The 27,267-nt window shown below is 38.6% G+C and overlaps 1 pseudogene; it reads left to right on the top strand.

Annotated features, from left to right (window-relative positions):
* The first annotated feature begins 2,298 nt into the window (after window positions 1-2,298).
* On the top strand, window positions 2,299-26,693 carry LOC120055286 (annotated as a pseudogene).
* Window positions 26,694-27,267: the final 574 nt, after the last annotated feature.

Below are 27,267 nucleotides of genomic sequence, written 5' to 3'. Positions count from 1 at the left end.
AAAATAATGCCTTTGAGTATAACAGAACTGATATGGCAGGCAAAAACCCGAGGAGAATCCATCCGGAATTTTTTTAGGGTCACCACCCATTGAAATGGCTGTCTATGGGAAAATCAAAGGAAATCCTCCCAGATTGCAGTTCCTATGGCTTCCACTAGATGTCAACAGTCTTTAGAAAGGGTTTCAGGCTTGTTTTTTGAAAAATGAGCTAGAATTTGTAGTTTTTCTAGGTGGCTCTCATTTTGACTGTAGTCTTGTAGCGCACGTGGATGAGGGCGCGCACTTCGTTATTTATCTCCAGTATTGAACACACTATTCTCCGTCTTAAATGTGATAGTTTATTTACATATTAGGTTACCTGAGTATTGATTAGAAATGTTGTTTGAATTGTTTGGACGCAGTTTATTGGTGTAACTTTTGGGATTCCTTTGCATGCGTTTTGAACGAGGGAAACAGGTAGATTACTGAATAAAGCGCGCCAACTGAACTCACTTTTTTGGGATATAAAGGACTTTATTGAACAAAATGACCATTTTTTATGTAGCTGAGACCCTTGGGATTGCAAACAGAGGAAGAGCTTCAACAGTAAGTGATTTATTTTATCTCTATTTCTGACTTTCGTGAAGCCTCTGCTGGTTTGCAAAATGTACGTGGGGCGCTGTCCTCAGATAATCGCAAGGTATGCTTTTGCCATAAATCCTTTTGAAATCTGACAAAGCGGCTGGATTAACAAGAAGTTAAACTTTTAAATGATGTAAGACACTTGTATTTTCATGAATGTTTAATATTACGTTTTTTGTATTTTGAATTTCGACACCGGATGTTGTCGGTGTGCTGCTAACGGCTTGTCTAGCACAAAGGGTTTAACAGATGTCTGCTGTTTCCAGTCATATAAAAATATTTTTTAATATTTCAAAAGTTTGCCCTTTTTGTGGCTGTCAGTCTGATTGTGGGTAGAGAGAGTACAGTGACAGAATTGTTCTGCAATCTTAGTAGCATATCTACACTACTAGTTGTGTCAACGTGAACAAAGTCTTCATATGTTTTGTCACGCATATAGATGTAGCCCTTCATATTGTCTCAAGGGCCACATTCAGCTTTTGAAACCAAGGTTTCCCACCCCTGCTGTAGTCACTTCCATGCCAGTCAGAAGAACTACGGTCTTTTATCTCTGAACACTCAAAAGCAGCTTTATAAAAAGAAGTGTTCAAGTTATCAATATTCCCAAACCTCCTTTCAAAAATGATAAGTAACTAAAAGAATAATAAATAAATGTAACAAAAAGTTAAATTAAATACAAAAAACAACAATTGATTTATATTGTTTTCTTTTACATATGTTTTATGTTGTTGTACACTTTTTATAATTTTATTTCATGTAACACTCGTTGTTGGAATGAGAAGAGGAGGACCAATGCGCAGCGTGGTAAGTATCCATTTTAATAAGAATACTTGAACAATGAACAAAAACAATGAACCGACAAACGACCGAGACAGTTCCGTATGGTGAAACACAGACACAGAAAATAACCACCCACATAACACAAAGGAACACAGGCTACCTAAATATGGCTCCCAATCAGAGACAACGACTGACACCTGCCTCTGATTGGGAACCATACTAGGCCAAACACAGAAATAGACAACCTAGACATACAACATAGAATGCCCACCCACATCACACCCTGACCAAACAAAACATAGAAACATACAAAGCAAACTATGGTCAGGGCGTGACATTTCATTTGAGATGTCGTGTTAGTGTTGTATTTTATCATATTTGACATTCATTAGAAAACTTGTTTTTTAGAATGAAATAACAAAGTTAAAAAAAAATCAAAAACAGCAACAATTGAACTGCATTCATTTAACACATTTTTCTTCAAAATGCATTAACATGAATGGAGTAGTATTGTTAAAATAAATGCATCAATACTAATATTAAACAAGGATTGCATGGCATACACAAACAAATGTGGATGTTCAACAGCCCCTGTATTTGGTGGTAGGTGGAGCTACAACATTTTCTCCAATCAGCAAGACTGAAAGATTGCTATAGAGATTTTCAATTCTGTCTCTTTTGTGTCATAGATACAGTATTTAAAAGACTATCAGCTATGTTGTTGCTTTCATCATGTCTCCTCTCAGTCCTTGTTGGTGAGTGCTGTATTCAATTTCATGATTTTAATTCCAACTCCATAATATATTTGATAGTTGTCAAAATCTAGCAAAACAGCAACTTGTTTTTACTTTTCTGACAGGTGTCAGTTTTCAAGATTACATTAATCCCACTAGGCCTATGGTGGTTGGTGTGGAGGGTGATACCATCACACTATCCTGCAGCTACACTGGCTCTGTAAACAATCTACAGTGGTATCGTCAGTATCCCAGGTCTAAACCAGAGTTCCTGATTCTCATCACTAAATCAGGATATGTCCAGAAACCTGTCCCTCCTCGTATGTCAGCTCAGGTTCATACCGACCGTGTGGATCTAGAGATATCTTCTGCTGAAGTGCCAGATTCTGCTCTGTACTACTGTGCCCTGGAGCCCACAGTGAGAGGAAACCCAGACACACTGTACAAAAACCTGTCAAGTGCCTTGGGAAGAAACCAATGATAAAGGGGAGGAGCTACAGTAAGCAGAAATGAATTAAGATACAGCTAGGCAACAGAGGAATAAATTATCATAGCCAAGATTATGTGTCTGTATGCAATGCTGCTGCTCTGCACATTTGTAGGTAAGTGACACACATAAAAAAGGATATTAGGTTTTATGTTTAATTTTATTTTCATTAACGTGTGCATTACAACTAGCCTTTTATTTATACAGATGACAGTTTAGAGAATGCTATTGCTCCTTTAAGAAATGAAGTGCTTGGCTTGGAGGGAACCACTGTCAAGTGTCCTACAACTACTCCTCAACTTCTACAACTGGAAATAGCAGTAGAATCTCATCAAACCAGTGCTGGGAAATGACAATAATCCATCTATGGATGATAGATACAGACTTCCAAGGGAATTGGTAGCCTGGTAGTCTGTTAGGTTATATTGATACAGAGACCAAACGTGTGGATCTGAAGATCTCCTCTGAAGTTACAAACTCTGCTCTGTACTACTGCGCCCTGGAGACCACAGTGACAGGAAACTCAGAAACCTGTCAAGAACCATTGAAGGAACAGACATCCTGTATGACATACATAGATAACATATCTACTGTATGTTAAGGGGAGCGACTTATGGTAGAGGAAGGGCTGAACAGCAGTATAGAAACATAAAAACAGGAGGAAACTTTCAGAGACTGCTGAGATCTTTCTGTCAGTTTGTCTCTGTTTATCTAATATGGTGTTGCTGGATTCTGTATTGTTCCTGACCATATTTATTGATAGGCAATACAATACAATACAATACAATACAATACATGACAATACCATACATTCAATATACTGCATTGCCATAATTGTCCATTTGAAATATATTCAATTTAAATACATTTTCATTAACAATTAAATGTATGTGTATTAAAACTATTCTCTGTGCAGGTGTCGGTTGTGAAGACCTCACTCCACTCAAGAAAGAAGATTGCTGTTTAGAGGGATCCCCTGTTACCCTGTCTTACAACTACTCCAGAACAGCTACTGCTGGAGATGAATTCTATTGGTATCACCAAGACAGGAAAAAGGTGAAAGTTCCTCCCGTACATCTCAGTTTTTTTGTTTGTTTTGTATTTAACCTTAATTTAACTAGGCAAGTCAGAAAAATTCTTATTTACAATGACGGCCTACCCCGGACAAACCCGGATGTTGCTTGGCCAATTGTGCGCCGCACTATGGGACTCCCAACACGGCTGGATGTGATGCAGCCTGGATACAGAGATTATAAAGAAAGCAGATCCTCTGAACACTCAAATATCTACGGAACTCAATGAAGAGTAAACCATTTGGATCTGGAGATCTCCTCTGCTGAAGTGAGACTGCTCTGTACTATTGTGCTCTGAGGCCCACGTTGACATGAAACCCAGAAACACGACAAGAACCTGACTAATAAATTCCTACTAGTAAACACTATGTAATAGGCACGCATCTGCATACAAGTGATCAGATATCATGTTCATGATGATCCATCAATTAAGTCATATTTGTTCATCACAGATGATAATGTTGATGTAATGTGGGTCCATTTACTGAATAGGAGGAGCTAAGATGCGAGGTAGAGAGATGATTCTCCTCTATCTGACTGGAACAGTGGGATGTCTTCAGTTCTGCCTCCTGATAACACACTGTTACACCCATCACCATGTTTCTCTACCCAGTGTTTCTCCTCTCTGCACTTGTTGGTGAGTATTAGTCTTACATTACATACTTTTAGTTTATTCAAGGTAACTGTCAAGTGTTATTTGAAAATAGCACTTCCTACCCAGACTATTTGCACCCCCCCCCCTTATGCTGCTGATACTCTCTGTTATTATCTATTCATAGTCACTTTAAAACTCTGCCTACAAGTATATATTACCTCAATTACCTCGACACCGGTGTCCCCGCTCATATAAATGCCATTGATGCCATGTTTACAGTGATTTAGTAAACCAAACCTTCCTCACCACCACCACACTTCATTAAGAGCCACAGTGGGTTTTATGGCAAAGGGAGGAGCTACAGAAATGATCCTGTTCGTACTGTACATATGATTACAGGAGACATATTTTTGTTAATTAGTTGGTCCAGCATATACAGTAGAAGAATATTAATTGAATATGTGTACCTTTTCAAACATGTATTTTCAAATAAGTTAATCACACTCACTTCATAAAACATTTATGTCATTGTCAATACTTATCATATTATTTGAGCTAGAGGTAGGTGTTTCTCTTTGTCTCTAATGAACTGCAAAGAGTGATAATATAATACTGACAAGGTAATATTGACCAATACATTTCCTCTCTCTGAGCAGGCTCCTCCTTCATGTCTGTCAGTTGATGGTGATATACAGGCTGAGATGGACATGGAAGAGAGAGAGATGATCTCTACCTCTTACTGTAACTCACAGTCACTCTCAGTGTGTTCTGTATAACCATGGTACTCTGTCTGATCATCTGGCTGGATCTTGATGTATTCTACTTCGGTATGATGGAACCTTTTCTCTCTGGTTTATATCATCCTAAACAAACTAAGTGTTGAAGCGTTAAATAGATTGATAACATCAATGCTACAATGTAAGGATTGAAAGGGACATACTCTAAACACATTTGGTTGTCTACCAGACCCAGGGTTGGGGAGTAACTGATTACAAAAAACTACAATAAGTTACATTACCAGCAAAAATATTGTAATCAGATTAGATGATTATTTATTGAATTACTTATAAAATCAGAAAGGATGTTTCAGGGAAGAAAATACATTATGACACCATTCTGTTTTCTTAATGAATTCAATTCAGCATTGAAAAAGGCGCAAGTTTAAGTTTTTTCCACCTAAGTGAGTCCGAACACAAGTCAGAGACCACATGATGACACCAAATGCGCTTGATGGGCCCATTTTTGTCTTATTCACATAGAAATGTGAGATATAGATCTGTCATTCTCATTCAAAGCAAGTCTAAGAAGTGGTAGATCTGTTCTATGTACACTATTTCTATGCTCCATGTTCTTAAGTTTTGTTTTTGCGTCTTTTACTTTCGGTTTTGTACTTCAGCCTCAAACACCTGAAAATACAATATTTTTGGTTATGGAAAATATATTTCACAGCGATTTAGATGGTACAATGATTCTCTACACAATGACTGCTTGATTTGTCACATAAACTGAAATTCGGCAAACTATTCGAATTTTACCAACCAGGAAATGGCAGATAGATTTCTACATATTGCACCTTTAAGGGGAAATACAGTGATGTAAAAAAGTATTTGCCCCCTTTAAAATATTCTCTACTTTTGCATATTTTTTTATAGTGAATGTTATGAGATCTTCAACCAAAACCTGATATTAGATTAAGGGAACTTCAGTGAACAAATAACACAACAACATACTTATTTAATTTATTTTCATAAATTATTTTCACAAAGTAACGCAATAGCCAATGCGCAAGTGTGAAAAAGTAATTTCCCCCTTGCCCTCAATAACTGGTTGTACCACCTTTAGCTGAAATGACTCCAACCAAACGCTTCCTGTAGTTGTTGATCAGTCTCTCACGTCACTGTGGAGGATTTTAGGCCACTCTTCCATGCAGAACTGCTTTAACTCAGCGACATTTGTGGGTTTTCAAGCATGAACTGCTCGTTTCAAGTCCTTCCGCAAAATCTCAATTGGGATTAGGTCTGGACTTTGACTAGGCTATTCCAAAACTTTAAATTAGTTGCATTTTTTTTGCCATTTTCATGTAGACATGATTATGTGTTTTGGAACATTGTCTTGCTGCATGACCCAGCTGTGCTTCAGCTTCAGCTCACAGAGGGATGGCCTGACATTCTCCTGTATAATTCTCTGATAGAGAGCAGACTTCATGGTTCCTTCTATTAAGGCAAGTCGTCCTGAGGTCCTGAGGCAGCAAAGCATCCCCAAACCATCACACTACCACCACCATGCTTGACCATTAGTATAAAGTTCTTACTCTGGAATGTTTGGTATTCGCCAGGCATTTGTTGACAATTTCACCAGACATTTGTTGTGTTGTTTTGATTCCTTAGAGGATTAAGGGCAGTACTTGTCTTATTCTTCTCCATTGTTTTTTGTGACGAGCATACATTTTGAGACAATATCAATAGAGGGCTGTCATGAGCTGAATTGTCTCTATTCAGAACTACTGCAAAGTCATGAAGATGACATTGAGCAGCGATCCAATCCAGAAATCCCTAATGCTGACTGGTTAAAAGTGCATTCAAACCGGTGTCCATTCCACAAGTTACCACCATCTAAATCTATGACGTTAAAATGCCTATTTACTCTGTTCTCACTGCACAATCCGCTGTCTCATCATCCTAGGCAGGGAAGCTATTAACTTGATCTCCACTAAAAAAAGCATCTAGACATTATCTCACATTTCTTTTAGACTACCAGTCAGTTGAATTTGTGGAGAGATTTGATGCCCATCTCGATGCAGACTCTAAGTCAGTCCCCTTGACAATCCGGAGGTTGCAGCTGTCTGACTCTGCTGTGTACTACTGTGCTGTGACAACAGGATATACAGCCACCTTCCAGAAACGATTTGATAGTGTGATATACAGTAAGACTCTTAGAGAGCCTGGTGTATGCTCCTCCTCAATGATTCCTAAGGCAGAATGAAAGAAGTGGTTTCACAAGCCTATGACTGTCACACCAGCCTTCACTTTGTCTCCCCCTCCTGTCCAGCTCAGGCGTTCGGCGTCGCCGGCCTTCTAGCAGCTGCCGAACCTGTTGCTGGGAAACGCCCTTCACTCATAAACCTTGTCTCTTCATCATTACACACACCTGGTTCCAATCCCCACTCTATCACTGTATATATACTCCCTCTGCAATTTGTCTTTGTTGGTCATTGTAAATGTTGCTTGTTTTCCTGAGAGGAATCTCTCCTACTATTTCCTGTGTACTATATTATTATGCACCTTGGGTTTCGTCCCGCGTTTATAATTATAGCGCTTTAATAGACTCAATAAACTAACCTGTGACTGCCTCTTGCTTACTCCTCTCTACACTTGTGACAATGACACAAGTTTGCTCTCTCCTCACCTACCCATCTTTCAGTAGGCATGCACTCCTTGATGAGAAATGTACTGATTCTTGCTGTATTTTTTTATGGTATGATATTATTTTCCGTATTAATTTACTGCCTTTGCTCCAGTCCCTTTCTTTTTTCAAACGTATTTTTCAGTATAACACTGCCAGTATTAAATTCATATGTTTTTATATTTTCTCCTTAATACAAATGTGTATTACATTATTTTCCAGAATGCAGAGGAGAAGACTCAGTCATTCAGCCACCAGGAGATGTGATCGCTACTGAGGGAGAACAGGTCACACTGGACTGTCAATTTGATGCATTTGATACTGTTCTGGTATAAGCATGAAGTAAATGGCTTCCCAAAGTTCACCCTGGGGCGCTTTTCTTTTGGAACGACAAATGCCTCTGGGTTCAGCGAGAGATTTGATTCCCATCTCAATGCAGACTCCAAATCAGTCCCCTTGATTATTAAGTGGGTACAGCTGTCTGACTTTGCTGTGTGCTACTGTGGTCAGAATGATCAGTGTATTGGTCATTCTGATTATGACTACAGGTAAACAATACCTAAACATTTGAACTTCTTGCATCCTTATAATCAGATTATTACATTATGGTATTGGTAGTTAAACATATTTTGATAAAGTTAAGTCATTTACATGTGAAAAATATGCATGTGTTTTCAATCAGCTTTATTATGTATTTTTCTTCCTGCAGGAATGGTATCTGGAGACAGTGTGACTCCTGACAAGGAGGAGTACACCCCCACTGAGGGATCATCAGTGTCTCTGAGATGTACATATGAAACAAGAAGCGATTATATTCTACTTTACTGGTACCGGCATTATCCTAACCAGGCTCCTCAGTTTCTATTGTATAAAGGTGCTAGATCACAGAGCGGAAGTGAACACATCTCTGATAAGAGATACATCCAAAATGTCTCGGACATCAACTGAACTGGTCATAACAAGCCTAACCCTGGCAGACACAGCTCTCTACTACTGTGCTCTCAGGGAATATACACAGTGATACGAAGTCTATTAGATGCTGTACAAAAACATGCAGATCAAAAATCCTTTGTTGTTGTGTGGATCAACAACAATTTGATATCATAATGGCAGAGGTTAAGATCAGAGAACTGTAGTCACACCTGTGCTGTGTGCAATCACCAGGTGGACTAGTGTTTCTCTGTCTTCATATTCAATGAACTGTGAGAAATATGTATTCTTCACTTTTCAATCAGTAGTCTTCAATTTAATTTAGACAGGTATTTTTTAATATTGTTTGGAAAAGCACTTGGGAATATGACAAAGTGCTAAAATATTGATGTTTGTAGTTATCCCTCCTCACAATTCACACCGCTTGGTGGTGTAGTATGAAAGTCAACCTGAAGGGGACAACCTAACAAAGCTCACACACCCCTGAATCAGAGGATGCCATACAGACAGACATCTCCCCATGGTCTACTACTGCATGTAATACAGAACAACATGAAGCATCAACAGTAGGACAGAGGGTGTCAAAGCTCTGTGATAGATAGATCAACATTGTTCAGCTCCTTACCTTGTCCACTTCAAACTGACTGACTAGTCATGAGAAATTGGCTGATCCTGCATGTTCTGGCTGCATGCTGCTTTGGTATAACATCACTCTGTTCATCTGTCTCTTTCTGTGCATTTGTTCATTTATTTATATACATTATTATTACAGCATGTAGCTCCTATAATTTGTGACATTTGTTTTACTCTATTTTTTCTCACAGAACTGATAGCTGCGAATGAAATTACTTCTTTAAGCCATGAAGTCATCAAGTCAGAGGAAGAATCTGTGACTCTGAGCTGTTCATATGATACAAGCCAAAACGGACCTTGGCTTTACTGGTACAGGCAATATCCTAACCAGGCTCCTCAGTTTCTACTCTATAAAGGTGCCAGATCAAGTACCAGTGAATATATTCCTGATAAGAGATACACATCCAAAACGTCTCAGAAATCAACTGAACTGATCATACAACATCTAACCCTGGCAGACACAGCTCTCTACTACTGTGCTCTTGACTCAACACAGTGATACAAAGTGTATAAAGCACTGTACAAATACTTGCAGACCAAAAATGCTTTGTTGTTGTCTGGAGCATAATTATACATCAACCACAATTTGATATCATATGACAGAGGTTTAGATCAGAGAAGTGTGGTCACACCTGTGCTGTGTGCACACACCAGGCGATATAGTGTTTCTCTCTTCTTCACTCTAGTAGGTAGAGTTTGGTACGAGGGTTTTGACGTGGATGGTAGTCGGTAGCTGGTGTTCCAGTTGTATCAGCCCCCAGTCGTGGACCAAGGTTGACAGCAGGACAGAGGGTGTCAAAGCTCTGTGATAGATAGATCAACATTGTTCTGCTCCTTACCTTGTCCACTTCAAACTGACTGACTAGTCATGAGAAATTGGCTGATCCTGCATGTTCTGGCTGCATGCTGCTTTGGTATAACATCACTCTGTTCATCTGTCTCTTTCTGTGCATTTGTTCATTTTATTTATATACATTATTATTATATGTTGTGAAGATGTATGTATCTTCCTTTTCAGGGTGCAGAGCAGAAGAGAATGTAAGACAGCCAACAGAAGATGTAATGGTCGTAGAAGGACAACTAACAACAATCACTTGTCTATTTGATAAAACTTCTCAATCACCATATCTCTTCTGGTACAAACAACTAGCAAATGTCAACCCCATGTTTATGCTGAGAAGGGATACGTTTTCAACTGGGGAAACTACTACAGAGTTCAAAGAGAGATAGGATGCCCGTCTGAACTTCACAGCAAAGTCAGTCCCCTTGATTATCCAGTATTAGGCTGGACACATTACATTTTTAACATTACTTTTTCTTATAAAAGCTAGTTCATTGCAAAATATTAATACAATATTACCATATGTCCCAGCTGCTTGCCGTAGTTTTGAAGTATTCACGAAAAAAACAGGCCTTAGTTTAGGGCTTTTTTCACCCTGGCAGCTCCTATTAGCTCTATTGAGCACCGTGGCACCAACTCGCCTTCCGAACGTTCTATTCCCAGCTGATTGTTCTACGTCATAATGCCTGCTTTGCTATTGTTGGCAATGAGACCTGCCCACGTTGCTGTTAGTTAAAATGTAAACAACAACAAAAAATGACTCATGGAACTCTGAGTTCGTCCCCATGTTTCCTATAGCGAAATATAGGTATGTCTGTCTATTTTGCCAAATATCTCGCAATGTGTATCTTTCGATTTTTTCGATTTGGACACAATTTTAAACATGATTATCTCCTCTTTCTAATTATGTAAGGCTGGGCAGTGTACTCTGCTGTCATCGATCGCTAGACCAGAAATAGTCAAAAGTTGACATTTTTTCCCTAGTTCCTCGTTATGCAGACATAAGCACACTTGGCACCATCGAGGTGAGGATGTTTACTTTCTACACAAGATGTTATTTTTCAGTTTCATCCTAAGAACAGATTGTAATGGTCAAATAAAAAAGGGATTCATTTTTTGGTGCCATTTAGGCAAAATGGAATTCTAAGCATCATAAAAGAATATCTGAACGTTTTCACATGAAAAAATGTGTTTATTATACTCACTTCATGGAACATTCATGTAATTGATAATTGCTTTAGGCTACCTCCATTTTCATGTGAGCTAAACGTCAGACTGTTTTGGTCTTCCAGAGGGCACAGGAGACCATGTCCAACAGCAACCAGAAGGTTTGATTTCTACAGGAGGACTGATAACACTGAATTGTCAATATAACACCACCAGTGCTAATAATGCATATCTATATTAGTACAAACATGGAACAAATGACTTCCCTAAATATATGCTGAGCCGTTATTCTTTTGGATCTGGAGACAATGTTGCAGGGTTCAAGGAGAGATTCAATGCAAGTCTAAATGACAAGATACAATCAGTCCCCTTGACGATCCAGAGGTTTCAGTTGTCTGTGTACTACTGTGCTCTGAGGCCCACTGTGACAACAGCATATACAGCCCCCTGGCAAAAACACTGTGTGTGCACGTGGGTGCGTGTGGTGTGACGTTTTTTAAGTAAAGGTGAGGTGTTGCATAATTGAGGCAGAGGAAAGGAAATGCCTTTTATAGCTGACAGTGAGAAACCAGGGGAGTCATTCTGTCATAACTATACGTGTATTCACTCTTTTCACTGTGTTAAATAACACTTACCAGCATGTTACTAGGATACGTTTTAATATTAGCAATAGTGGGTGCTATTCTTCATATCCAATCACTGTGGATGAAGTTACTGAACCAAGTTATATTTTAGCGCCTGGCTACGCAGACGCTCATTGGCGCGCGTGAGCAGTTTGAATGAAATTATTCAATTACATGTATGTGTAAATTTGTTTTGCAACGCTTGCGAGCTGTGTCGTCAGCATGTTAGCGTTACCCAGAAAGATTCACAGCTTTAATCGCTGCCAAAGGGGATTGTAACATGTATTGACTCAGGGGTTTGAATACTTATGTAAATGAGATGTTTCTGTGGAAAAAAAAGAAGGAATGAAGGGAAGAGCTGCTAAGGTACAGAATAGTAGATTTTCGTAGACAGAAGGTGCTCTTTGGTAAAAGGGGTAATTACAGTCATCCAAAAGAAAGGAGGACCAAGGCACTCTTCGTATAGTTAATTAAAATGCCTTTATTTGTATGCCATGTTCAATGGAAACAAAGTTTAAAAACTCTGACGCGTTTCGGCAGCATGGCCTTCGTCGGGAGTACAAGGATATGATAATACAATGTCGTATTTCTTCAATCAACCCTGATTTGAAAAAAAGTGAAATACTGAAGACACGCCACCAAAAATGCATCTCAAGGCTAGAAGCATCAGAACCCCTAGAAAGGTAGTTCTAACCTTGAATTTAATTGGGCAAAGTGTTATGAATAGGATATCATCTATTTCACAGTACACCAAAATACAGCAAACATGGACCACACCTGTCTAAACATACCTGAGGGCAACAGAGCAAAAAGTCCACTAGATGACAGCAAAGGGACCTCTGTGACCCTTAGTGGCCTGTAGTTTGTAAACACCCAAACTTTCCCTTTGGTTTAGCTGTTTCTAAATGAGGCCAGAACACGATCAATACCCATAGCTTGTAGGGAGGCAGGGTTGCCATGGTGTAAGCACTTGTAGTGGCTTGCCATTGGGTAGTCTTCATTGGCTACCCTTATGGCACACTTGTGTTCCGCTAAGCGGTCCTGAAGGCGTCTCTTTGTCCATCCAATGTAGAACACCTTGCACTGTGGACATATTTCTGTATTTTTCTGTATTTTCAGTAAATTTACAAACATTTCTAAAAACATGTTTTCACTTTTTCATTATGGTGTATTGCGTGTAGATATGTGAGAGAAAAATCAATTTAATACAATTCTATTTCAGGCTGTAACACAAAATAAATTGGAATAAGTCAATTGGTATGAATTCTTTCTGAAGGCACTCTTTCTGTTAAGAACAAAAAAATCTTATTTACTATGACGGCCTACCCCGGCCAAACCCTAACGACGCTAGGCCAATTGTGCGCTGCCTTATGGGACTCATTTAAATGTATAATAGTAAATATTTTAATGCAAGCAGCTGGCAGGTAGATCCGTCTCCGATCGCAGTCAGAGTAAATGGTTACATGTTCCTTATATAGTGGGAGGTGATAATATAATCATATTGTTTACACAACAGTTATTTTATTCTCTAAAGGATCGGTGGGTCCCCCGCGGGACGGTTGAGCTAACGTAGGCTAATGCGATTAGCAGGAGGTTGTAAGTAACATAAAAATTTCCCAGGACATAGACATATCGGACATTGGCAGAAAGCTTAAATTATTGTTAATCTAACTGCACTGTCCAATTTACAGTAGCTATTACAGTGAAATAATATCATGCTATTGTTTGAGGAGAGTGCACAGTTATGAACTTGAAAATGTATTAATAAACCAATTAGGCACATTTGGGCAGTCTTGATACAACATTTTGAACATAAATGCAATGGTTCATTGGATCAGTAGAAAACTTTGCAAATACACTGCTGACATCCAGTGGCCAACATATAAATTGCGTCTGGGCTGGAATAATGTATTTTGAACTTTCTCTTGCATTTTAAAGATGATGGTACAAAAAAATAACAGCATTTTATGTTTTATTCGTTGTATTATCTTTTACCAGCTCTAATGTGTTATATTCTCCTACATTCATTTAACATTTCCACAAACTTCAGTGTTTCCTTTCAAATGGTATCAAGAATATGCATATCCTTGCATCAGGTCCTCAGCTACAGGCAGTTAGATTTGGGTGTGTCATTTTAGGCAAAAATGTTAAAAAAAAGGGGTGGATCCTTATACAGGAAAAAAGGGGTGGATCCTTATACAGTTCGAGAAGACAATGTCCTTGTATTAAGGTGCAGACATAACAGGAGTCTATGAAAGACCTAACATCACAGATCAACACAGAACAGAGCATAACCCTTGAGAAGTTACAACATCTCACTCAAATTCTGCCACAACAATTCCCCCTTTGATGCATAAGCACCACCATCCATGATATAGCTGAGCGGTTGTCAGACAGAACTTGAAACCTTCTGGTTTACGGGAAATTGGCATTTTACACAGAAAGGGGAGGTCTGAATGGATCTCCTGAAACGTAACTTAATAATAATAATCTGGGGAAAAGGGAGGTTCAAAGGGATGACAGTAGGCACCAGTGGTGGTTGGTGCCATTTAAAATGAGGGAGGACGATACATTTTTTTACAAGCATGGCCTTATTTCTTTTACAGAATATTGGATGACTGTTATTTATATTCCATTCACCAAGTAAAATGTAACATCGATAGGTTTAGGCTACTACATGATACTTGGATTTTTGTGATACCCATCATGAAGTCGGGCGTCGGGCTTGCAGCCATAAGAAGTTAAACAGATAAAACAAACAGCAGATACTGTTAACTTCTTCTGGCTGCAAGCCCGACGTCGGTACACTTATGACAACAGCCAGCTCAAGTGCAGGGCGCGAAATTCAAAATATATATTTTTTAAATATTTAACTTTCACACATTAACAAGTCCAATACAGCATATGAAAGGTACACATCTTGTGAATCCAGCCAACATGTCCGATTTTTAAAATGTTTTACAGCGAAAACACCACGTATATTTATGTTAGCTCACCACCAAATACAAAAAAGGACAGACATTTTTCACAGCACAGGTAGCATGCACAAAGCCAACCTAACTAACCAAGAACCAACCAAACTAACCAAGAAACAACTTCATCAGATGACAGTCTTATAACATGTTATACAATAAATCTATGTTTTGTTCGAAAAATGTGCATATTTCAGGTATAAATCATAGTTTACATTGCAGCTACAATCAGAAATTGCACCGAAAGCAGCCATAATAATTACAGACACCAACGTCAAATACCTAATTACTCATCATAAAACATTTCTGAAAAATACATAGTGTACAGCAAATGAAAGACAGGCATCTTGTGATTCCAGCCAATATTTCCGATTTATTAAGTGTTTTACAGCGAAAACACAATATAGCGTTATATTAGCTTACCACAATAGCCAGAAACAAGCTGCAAGCCCATCATGAAGTTAAATATTTTTAAAAAATATATTTTGAATTTCGTGCCCTGCACTTTGAGCTGGCTGTTGTCATAAGTGTACCGGCGTCGGGCTTGCAGCCATAAGAAGTTAACTTCTTTGATATAGGGGGCAGCATTTTCACTTTTGGATGAATTGCGTGCCCATAGTGAACTGCCTCCTACTCTGTCCCAGATGCTAATATATGCATATTATTATTACTATTGGATATAAAACACTCTGAAGTTTGGTGTGTCCAGGTGTGTGGGACGCTAACGTCCCACTTGGCCAAAAGCCAGTAAAAATGCAGCGCGCCAAATTCCAATATATTACTATAAAAATCAATCTTTCATGAAATTACACAAATTAAAGCTACACTTGTTGTGAATCCAACCAACATGTCTGATTTCAAAAATAATTTACGGTGAAAACACACCAAACGATTATGTTAGGTCAGTACATAGCCACAGAAAAACACAGCCATTTTCCCAGCCAAAGATAGTAGTAACAAAAAGCAGAAATAGAGATAAAATTAATCACTAACCTTTGATGATCTTCATCAGATGACACTCATAGGACATCATGTTACACAATACATGTATGTTTTGTTCGATAATGTGCATATTTATATCCACAAATCTCAGTTTACATTGGCGCCATGTTCAGAAATGCTTCCAAAATATCCGGAGAAATTACAGAGAGCCACGTCAAATAACAGAAATACTCATCATAAACTTTGATGAAAGATACATGTTTTACATAGAATTAAAGATACACTTGTTCTTAATGCAACCGCTGTGTCAGATTTAAAAAAAACTTTACAGAAAAAGCAAACCATGCAATAATCTGAGACGGCGCTCAGATATAAACAACATTTCTCCGCCATGTTGGAGTCAACAGAAATACGAAATTACATCATAAATATTCCCTTACCTTTGATAATCTTCATCAGAATGCAGTGCCAGGAATCCTAGTTCCACAATAAATTGTTGTTTTGTTCGATAATGTCCATTAATTATGTCCAAGTGGCTACTTTTGCTAGCACGTTTAGTACACGTCCAAACGCTCGCGCAGGTCCAGGCGAACGTCGGACGAAAACTTAAAAAAGTTATATTACAGGTCGAATAAACTTGTCAAACTAAGTAGAGAATCAATCTTCAGGATGTTGTTATCATAAATATTCAATAACGTTCCAACCGGAGAATTCCTTTGTGTCTACAGAAGTAATGGAACGCAAGGCGATATCATGTGGAATGCGCTTGACCAGGAACTGGCACTTTGCCAGACCACTGACTGAAACAGCTCCCATCCGGCCCCACATCACAGTAGAGGCTTCATTCAACGTTCTACAGACTGTTGACATCTAGTGGAAGGTGTAGGAAGTGCAAACAGATCCATATCTTACTGGGATTTGAATAGGCGATGAGTTGAAAATCGACCAGCCTCAGATTTCTCACTTCCTGTTTGGATTTTTTCTCAGGTTTTTGCCTGCCATATGAGTTCTGTTATACTCACAGACATCATTCAAACAGTTTTAGAAACTTCAGAGTGTTTTATATCCAATAGTAATAATAATATGCATAGATTAGCATCTGGGACAGAGTAGGAGGCAGTTCACTCTGGGCACGCTATTCATCCAAAGTGAAAATGCTGCCCCCTATCCTAGAGAAGTTAAGGGCAGTAATTGCCTAATTCATACATTTTGAGACAATACCAATAGAGGGCAGTCATGAGCTGAAATGTCTCTATTCAGAACTACTGCAAAATCAGGAAGATGACATTTAGCATCAATCCAACCCAGAACTCAAATACCCAACCACCTTTAGTGTAGAGAGGTGGAGCTACAAAGTCAATGAGTGCTTTGACACGACAGTATGTAGTCTACAATATGTTTGAGGAGAGGATAGTGATGCATACGTTAAGGAAAATAAAACTAAACTTAAAATATATAATTTTTTAATGCATTATTATTAGGAAAGTGTCACTTATCTACAAATGTGCAGAGCAGCAGCACTGCATACAGAAACATCATCTTGGCTATCTCTCAATATTTGCTCCTCTCTTGCTTTGATGCAGCTCCTCCCATTCTCATTGGTTCATTTCCATGGCATTTGACATGGAATTTTGCTTTTTTCAATAGTCATTGGTAAGTGAATAAGTTTTGCATTTTGCCATTTTGGATTGTACACATATGTCGATATAGCATTTACGGTACATGAATTGCAATATGATTTATTCAAAACATGTTTAACATTATTTATTTCAGGTAGCAGTTATGGGGAGGAAATAATATCCGCCACAACTGAAGAGCTTGTATTTGAGGGTGAAGGTATTACTTTATCCTGCAACTATACTGGCTCCTACAGTACTGATACTTTACTGTGGTACCAACAATACCCCAGATCAAAACCAGAATTCTTTCTCCTCCTCACTGAAGGAGGGTTAAAGACACATAATAAATCAACCCATCCTCGACTGTCTGTTAAACTGAATGATGACAAGACCCATGTGGATCTGAAGATCTTCTCTGCTGAAGTGACAGACTCTGCTCTGTACTACTGTGCCATGCAGTCCACAGTGACAGGAAACCCAGAAACACTGTACAAAAACATGACAACATGTAGAAAGAAAGACAACAGAAAGTATTTCACTTTGGTGTCAAGAGGAGGGGCTGTATAATCAAAGATCTTATGGGAAGCTATTATTCAGGAAGTAGCTAGTTAGTCAGTGCTGTTTGTCTGTCTGTCTGTGTTTCTGTGTTTCTCAAAGGTCTAGCAAGATGATACTCTACTCATGTGTTCTATTTTCAGCTTTTTTAGGTGAGTTATTATATGATTGAAATCCTTGCTTTCATCTTTGAAGATTATTTGACAGTGAATGAAGAACATATTTTTATCCATAAAATATATCATAGTACAATAGTATCATATATGTTAAATTCACATTTTTAACAGCTATGGAAAATGTGTTACATGTCAGTTACAACTATAATTTTTACTGTTACATTTTCTGCAGGAAACAGTTTTGGTTATTCAATAAACCCTGCTACTACTGAAGAGCTTGTTCAGGAGGAAAATTATGTAAATCTCTCCTGCAAATATGATGGCAATGTCTACAATCTACAGTCGTACCGCCAATATCACAGATCCAAACCAGAATTCCTCCTGTACATCACACCAGAGGGGTTAGTAATTACAGCTACTCCCCCACATCCTCGTCTGACAGTTTCCATTGACAAAGTGGAAAAACGTGTGGATCTGAAAATCTCCTCTGCTGTAGTGACAGACTCTGCTCTGTACTACTGTGCCCTGATGCCCACAGTGACAGGAAACACAGAAATACTGTACAAAAACATGTCAAATGCCATGGAAATGAACCAATGAGAATGGGAGGAGCTGCATCAAAGCAAGAGAGGAGCAAATATTGAGAGATAGCCAAGATGATGTTTCTGTATGCAGTGCTGCTGCTCTGCACATTTGTAGATAAGTGACACTTTCCTAATAATAATGCATTAAAAAATTATATATTTTAAGTTTAGTTTTATTTTCCTTAACGTATGCATTACAACTACCCTTTATTTATACAGATGACAGTTTAGAGAATGCTATTGCTCCTTTAAGAAAGGAAGTGCATGGCTTGGAGGGAACCACTGTCACGTGTCCTACAACTACATCTCAACTTCTACAATTGGAAATATATTCTACTGGTATCATCAAACCAGTGCTGGGAAAATGACAATATTCCTTCTATGGATGATAGATACAGACTTCCAAGAGAATTGGTCGCCTGGTAGTCTGTTGGGTTATATTGATACAGAGACCAAACGTGTGGATCTGAAGATCTCCTCTGCTGAAGTGCGATGAAGACCACAGGGACACTTCACAAAAACCTGTAAAGAACCATGGGAGGAAACAGACATCCTGTATGACATACATAAGTAACATACCTACTGAATGTTAAGGGGAGGGACTTATGGTCCGGAGGATGATCTGAACAACAGTATAGAAACATAAAAACACGAGGAAACTTTCAGAGACTGCTGAGATCTTTCTGTCAGTTTGTCTCTGTTTATCTAATATGGTGTTGCTGGATTCAGTGTTTTTCCTGACCATATTTATGGGTAGGTGATACAATACAATACGTGACAATACAATACAATGCAATACACTCCATTGCCATACTTGCCAAAATGAATTCAATTCAATTTCAATGTATTTTATTCAACAATTAATTATATGTGTATTAAAACCATTCTCTATGCAGGTGTCAGTTGTGAGGACCTCACTCCACTCAAGAAAGAAGAGTACTGTTTAGAGGGAACCCCTGTTACCCTGGTTTACAACTACTCCAGAACAGCTACTGCTGGAGATTAATTCTATTGGTATCACCAAGACACAGCACAAAGGCCAGAGTTCCTTCTGTACATCTCAGGTACAGAATTTATAAAAATAGCAGATCCTCTGAACACTCGAATAACTGAATGAAGAGATAAACCGTTTGGATCTGTAGATCTCCTCTGCTGTAGTGACAGACTCTGCTCTGTACTACTGTGCTGTGAGGCCCACAGTGACAGGAAAATTCATTAAATTTGATGTGTATTCGTATTCTGCTACTGTCTCTACAGACTCTTAACCACATCATATACATACAATATGCATGGATTATATGATGTCATTGTTCTCAACATGGACTTGCTCAGTGGTTTGGTCCTCTGGTGGTAAATGCATGTACTGCACTCTTTAGAGGAGTGTAGCTGAAGCCAACTGACTGGTAATGGACCAGACAAACTGCTCTTTTGACCTGGGTCACTAGATATAAAAAGTAATTAAAGTTTTTGCATGTATAATAATTCATTGTTCATGTGAGGATTTAGTGTCTTTATTCTCAGAAGTTCCTCAACATTTAAATGCGGTCAGCAAAGTGAAAGTAGAGGAAAAGTGTTTTCTTTATATTTACCCACAAACAGCCGTTTCTGCAGCTCCTGGCTGGTCTTCAAATGAGGAACCTTCTTATCCTGCAAGTGCTGCCCACTACACCTCCTGAAGGATGGATTAATCAGGCCCAAGTTAGCCAGGTGGCTCGTCCACTGCTTCTCACTTTTCAGCCACTACCACTGAGATGTTCTCTCTGACTCCTGATCAGTTTTATGACAGATCTTCTTTGTCTGTCCTCCTCCTATAGACTGCCCTCAACTGTTATGAAGTCCAGTGACAAGATTTTTCTATGTATAATAATGATACAATAGTTCCATCTAGTGTTCAACATTCTGCCCAACAAGGTGAAACCTTGACATTGCTTGTATTTTCAAGGGCAAGTTACTAGTGAGAGTCAATAGGTGTCAGTGGAGTCTCATCGTTTGCTTCTATTCATTTAAGATATAGATATCTGTTTTGTCGCATGGGCTGTGTCTCATTCTACCACGTCAGTCTTCTGCATCTACGATGGAAGGTGGCCGAGCTACAGCTGTGTTTGTCAGACCATGAGACATCCTGAAAATCTGTCTTCTCAAAAAACATTTGTAGCGTCTGAACATATGATCACTCTTTAGAAAGATGAGAGTCTCACGAATATGATGGTGGTCTCTCCTCTGGTCTCTCCTCTGTTTGGGCTACAAACTAATGTGACCAAACTGTTTAATGGGGTAATTCTCACAAACAAGATAGAACATGTAATGGGTTAAATATGTGTTAAACATTTTTTACATACAGCACCAGTCAAAAGTTTGTACACAGCTAATGATTAGGTGTGTTCAAACTTTTGACTGGTACTGTATATATTTCCTGATCTTTCTTATATCTCCTAGATCAGTGGTTCCCAAACTTTTTAAAGTCCCGTACCCGTTCAAACAGTCAACCTCCAGCTGCGTATCCCCTCTAGCACCAGGGTCAGCGCACTCTCAAATGTTGTTTTTTGCCATCATTGTAAGCCTGCAACACACACACGATACGATACATTTATTAAACATAAGAATGAGTCTGAGTTTTTGTCAAAACCTGGCTCTTTGGAAGTGACAAAGAGCTCTTATAGCACCAGGGCACAAATAATGCAAATCAATCATTTCTCTCTATATTTAACCATCTTACATATAAAACCTTATTTGTTCATCGAAAATTGTGAATAACTCACCACAGGTTAATGAGAAGGGTGTGCTTGAAAGGATGAACAAAATGTTGCAATGTTGGGTTGTATTGGAGAGCGTCTCAGTCTTAAAAAGAATGAAGGATCATAAAACCAGTCAGTGTCTGGTGTGAACACCATTTGCCTTATGCAGTGCAACACATCTCCTTCACATAGAGTTGGTCAGGTTGTTGATTGTGGCGTTTGGAATGTTGTCCCACGTCTCTTCAGTGGCTGTGCGAAGATGCTGGATATTTGAGGGAACTGGAACACGCACGTCGATCCAGAGCATCCCAAACATGCTCAATAGGTGACATGTCTGGTGAGTATGCAGGCCATGGAAGAACTGGGATATTTTCAGCTTCCAGGAATTGCATACAGATCCTTGCGATATGGGGCTGTGCATTATCATGCTGAAACATGAGGTGATGGCAGCGGATGAATGGCATGACAATGGGCCTTAGGATCTCGTCATGGTATCTCTGTGCATTAAAATTGCCATCAATAAAATGCATTTATGTTCATTGTCCATAGCTTATACCTGTCTATACCATAACCCCACCCCCACCATGGGGCACTCTGTTCACAATGTTGGCATCAGCAAAACGCTCACTGACATAATGCCATACACAATGTCTGACATCTGCCCGGACCAGTTGAAGCCGGGATTCTTGTCTACCTACTGAATTGAGCATAACCCTAGAATTAACCCTAAGCCTAGCTTCAGTTGGAACAGATAATGAAACACATTATGAGAAGCAGGATTATGAGGCTGGCAGTTTTCTACTTGATTAACTCCAGGCAGGAGTGAGAGGTATATTTTATGGACCAAATTGAGAGACAGCCCCTGCATCATAGTTGACATGGTGACAGTGGTGGGAAAAGTACCCAATTGTCCTTTTTGAGTAAAAGTAAAGATTCCTTAATAGAAAATGACTCAAGTGAAAGTCTCCCAGTAAATTACTACTTGAGTAAAAGTCTAAAAGTATTTGTTTTTATAAATACTTTAAGTATCAAAAGTAAATGCAATTGCTAAAATATACTTAAGTATCAAAAGTTTTAAAAAAGTATGAATCATTTCAGATTCCTTATATTAATCAAATCAGACGGACAATTATTATAATTTGTTTAATTTACAGATAGCCAGGGGCACACTCAGAGACATCATTTACAAACAAAGCATTTGTTTTGGGTGAGTCTGCCAGATCAGAGGCAGTATGGATGATCAGGGATGTTCTCTTGATAAGTGTGTGAATTGGACCATTTTCCTGTCCTGTTAAGCCTTCAAAATGTAACAAGTACTTTTGGGTGTAAGGGAAAATGTATGGATTAAAAAGTACATTAATTTCTTTAGGAATGTAGCGAAGTAAATGTTGTCAAAAATATAAATCTTATAGTACAGATACCACAAAAACGACTTAAGTAGAACTTTAAAGTAAAGTATTTCAACATCCGCTGAAAAGGCATACATTCATACATTCACAAGTGCAAACGAAAAGTCCAAAAAGTTATATTACAGTTCGTAGAAACATGTCAAACGATGTATAGAATCAATCTTTAGGATGTTTTTAACATAAATCTTCAATAATGTTTCAACCGGTGTAACGTTCGTCTTGTGGTGCATGAACGGACCAAGGCGCAGCGGGTTGTGAATACATAATGAACTTTATTAACAAGACGAAACTAAAACACACGAAGAACACTTGATACTTTTACAAAAACAACAAACGAAGTAGACAGACCTGGACTACGAACTTATATACAACGAAGAACGAACGAACAAGTACTGATTACAAACAAAACGAACTCACGATACAGTCCCGTATGGTGCAACAAACACTGACACAGGAAACAATCACCCACAAACAAACAGTGAGAACAACCTACCTTAATATGACTCTCAATCAGAGGAAACGTCAAACACCTGCCTCTTATTGAGAGCCATACCAGGCAACCCAAAACCAACATAGAAACAGAAAACATAGACTGCCCACCCAAAACTCACGCCCTGACCAATAAACACATACCAAACAACAGAAAACAGGTCAGGAACGTGACAACCGGACAATTCCTTTGTCTTTAGAAATGCAATGGAATGCATATATTTGCTTCTGGGCCTGAGTAGCAGGAAGTTTACTCTGGGCACGCTTTTCATCCGAACGTGAAAATGCTGCCCCCTATCCCAAACAGGTTTTAAATGCTTCACACCACTGCATGGTGATGTCATTGCCCATCATTTACGTTAATATGCACTGCGAATACAGGGATTATGGCCATGGTTGCATTCAGGGTCAGTCATTGGTTTCAATCATAACACCAATCATCAGTTGACTTGACTACTGTTTTAAAAATAAGTTTCTTAAATAAAAAAAATAAACGTTCATAACATAGTTCGTAAGTGCAATTCCTCAAACTGTTCTTCATAGATTTCTTAGGAACTTCTTATGTGACATTGACATTAGTGACATGCTTGAAACCAATAAATAAGGAAATAGGATTTAGTTTTAGTTGGCTAGCGAACCCTTTACAGACACACACAAAAAACTAGATTTTTCACACATTACAGCGAACACTCCCAGGAATCCCAGTTCCACAATAAATGTTTGTTTTGTTCGATATAGTCCATCATTTATGTCCAAATACCTTCATTTTGTTTGCGTGTTCGTTCAGTCCAGTAATCCAAATTCATGACACACAGGTCAGACGAAAAGTCAAACAATTCCATTACAGTTCGTAGAAACATGTCAAACGATGTATAGAATCAATCTTTAGGATGTTTTTAACATACATATTCAATAATGTTTCAACCGGAGAGTTCCTTTGTCTTCAGAAATGCAATGGAAAGCAGGTCGCTCTCACTTGAGTGCGCATGTTCAGCTCATGCCAGACACCTGACTCAAAGAGCTCTCCTTCCCTCATTCTTCACAGTAGAAGCATCAAAGAAGGTTCTAAAGACTGTTGACATCTAGTGGAAGCCTTAGGAAGTGCAATATGACCAATATCGCACTGTATATTGGATAGGCAAACCTACAAACCTCAGATTTCCCACTTCCTGGTTGGATTTTTTCTCAGGTTTTGCCTGTCATATGAGTGCTGTTATACTCACAGACATCATTCAAACAGTTTTAGATACTTCAGAGTGTTTTCTATCCAAATCTACTAATAATATGGATATCTTAGCCTCTGAGCCTGAGTAGCAGGCAGTTTACTCTGGGCACCTTTTCATCCAAGCTACTCAATACTGTATAAGAAGATAACATTATGTAAACGAGATATTTCATGGTTCCAAATATATCAAATTTAACAAGGAATCCCTCTTGCTGTTTAACTAAATAATTGAATATACAATAAGCTTCTCCTCTACTGCAAAGCCCCTACAGTGTATGGAACATAACGTCTATAACAGTCTATTCATCCTCTATACATGAATCATAATGGCACATTGGCTTAGGAATACTTTACTTATCCTGTCTGCATGTTATTTTGATACGGTATAGTGCTTCTCCTTTCTACACTCTCATTCTATGAACCTTTGCATATTATGTATTATAAAACCTCAAAATATATATTTTTCAGATTGTAAAGGTGAAGAGGTTGTTGACCAGCAGAGTGTACATGTTACTGCCCTTGAAGGAGGACTGTAAACTACACTACCAGTAGTCCAGTCGAGGTACATCCAGTTAACTAGGGTCTCCTCAGTATGTTCTGAGAAGAGATCATAATTCAGAAGGGAGCAGTAGTGATGAGATCCAGTGGAGATTTCATTCCAGGCTGAATTTCGCATCTAGCTCTGTAGAGTGTTTGCCTCAGGATTATCAATGTTTGACAATGTGCAAAAAGAGGAGGAGGGAAGATGTCATGCTGTCATCACGGCCTAGCTACATCAGAGTGGTTTTACTCTTCTCCCATTGATCTCACAGTAGCAGACATGGGACCCTGGCTGAGTAATTGACTGATTCTTGCTGCATGTTGTTATGGTATTATAATATTATTTTTCTAATTTGTTTACTGTCTTTGCTCAAATCCTTTCTTTTTTTCAAACACATTTTTCAGTACAATACTACCATTCATACATTTTTATTCACTCAATCATGTTGCTTGATTATTTCCCTCTTAATACAAATCTGTATAACATTATTTTCCAGAATGCAGAGGAAAAGACTCAGTCATTCAGCCACCAGGAGATGTGATCGCTACTCAGGGAGAACAGGTCACACTGGACTGTCAATTTGATGCAGATGATACTAGAAATCTCTACCTGTTCTGGTACAAGCATGAATTACATGGCTTCCCAAAGTTCATGCTGGGCCGTTTTCCTTTTGGAAGTAAAAATGCCACTGAGTTCAAGGATAGATTTGATGCCCATCTCGATGCAGACTCCAAGTCAGTCCCATTGAAGATCCAGAGGTTGCAGCTGTCTGACTCTGCTGTGTACTACTGTGCTCTGAGGCCCACTGTGACAACAGGATATACAGCCTCATTACAAAAACTATTTGATAGTGTGATATAAGACTCTTAGAGAGCCTAGTGGAAGCTCCTCCTCAATGCTTCTTAAGGCAGAGTTAAAGAAGTGGTTTCAAAAGCTTTTGACACATACAAGTGTGTTTGCTCTCTCCTTACCTACCCTTCTCACTGTAGACATGGAATCTTGGCTGACGATGATTCTGATTCTTTATGCATGTTGCTGGGGTATGATAAAAAAAATATATTTGTTTACTGTCATTGCATTAATTATCCCTTGATTTTGTCATAAAAAAATAGAGAAATTAGCTCAATCTATATGCTCCCAATGATTTAATGGGTATAAATCATCAAATACCCTATCTTTTTCAACTTATTTAATTTCTCTCCAGAATGCAGAGGAGACAGAGTGTTACAGCCAAAAGGAGTTGAGACGGCTACTGAAGGAGGACAAATAACACTTGTCTGTCATTATGAAACAGACGACCCAAGTCCATATCTATATTGGTACAAACAGGGAGCAAACGACTTCCCCAAGTATATGCTTATGCGGTTCAAATTTGGAACTGGGGGCAATGCTACTGAGTTCAAGGAGAGATTTCATGCCGATCTAGATGCCAACTCCAAGTCAGTCCCCTTGACGATCCAGAGGGTGCAGCTGTCTGACTCTGCTGTGTACTACTGTGCTCTGAAGCCCACTGTGACAACAGGATATACAACCCCTTTACAAAAACATACTGAGCTACACAATGACAATACACTTGTCTGTACAGTATACAACATCACCTTTGACACATTAACCTTCTAACTACCTCCCTGATACTACCAAGACTAGTTGTAGCAGATTATGACAATCATAGTGATGATGATGATGATTGTAGAGTAAGTCATTTTTTATGCCAATAAAGCTACCTCTTCCAATTCAGCTCTAAATGTCAGCCTAGTCTCATAGACTAAACGTAACATAGTAAATGTAAATCCGGGACACTCAAAATAGCATGAAATGTTATGTTTGGTATGGTTACATAAGACAGAAAGTTACTTAAGGCAAATCCTTAACCCTTTTAGCTAACACTTCCCCTAATCATAACCTTAAACCTTTAACCTAGCTCCTAACCCTAAACCCTAATCTAGCTAAACGTTAGCCGGCTAGCTAACGTTTGTGTTAGCCACCTAGTCACCTACTGTAGCTAACAACAGCCACAGCAAATTGGAATTCATAACATATCATACATTTAGCAAATTCATAACATATTGTACATTTTGCAAATTCGTAACACATTTTATTTTTTCTTATTCGTAGCATATTATACGAATTGTAAGTATTAACATATCTTCAAAATGGATGATTGACATCCACAAATGAGTAAATAGCATACGAA

This window comes from Salvelinus namaycush, chromosome 11, assembly GCF_016432855.1.
Source record: "Salvelinus namaycush isolate Seneca chromosome 11, SaNama_1.0, whole genome shotgun sequence".
In the NCBI taxonomy this organism is placed as follows: domain Eukaryota; kingdom Metazoa; phylum Chordata; class Actinopteri; order Salmoniformes; family Salmonidae; genus Salvelinus; species Salvelinus namaycush.
This window is presented reverse-complemented; position numbering and strand designations above follow the sequence as displayed.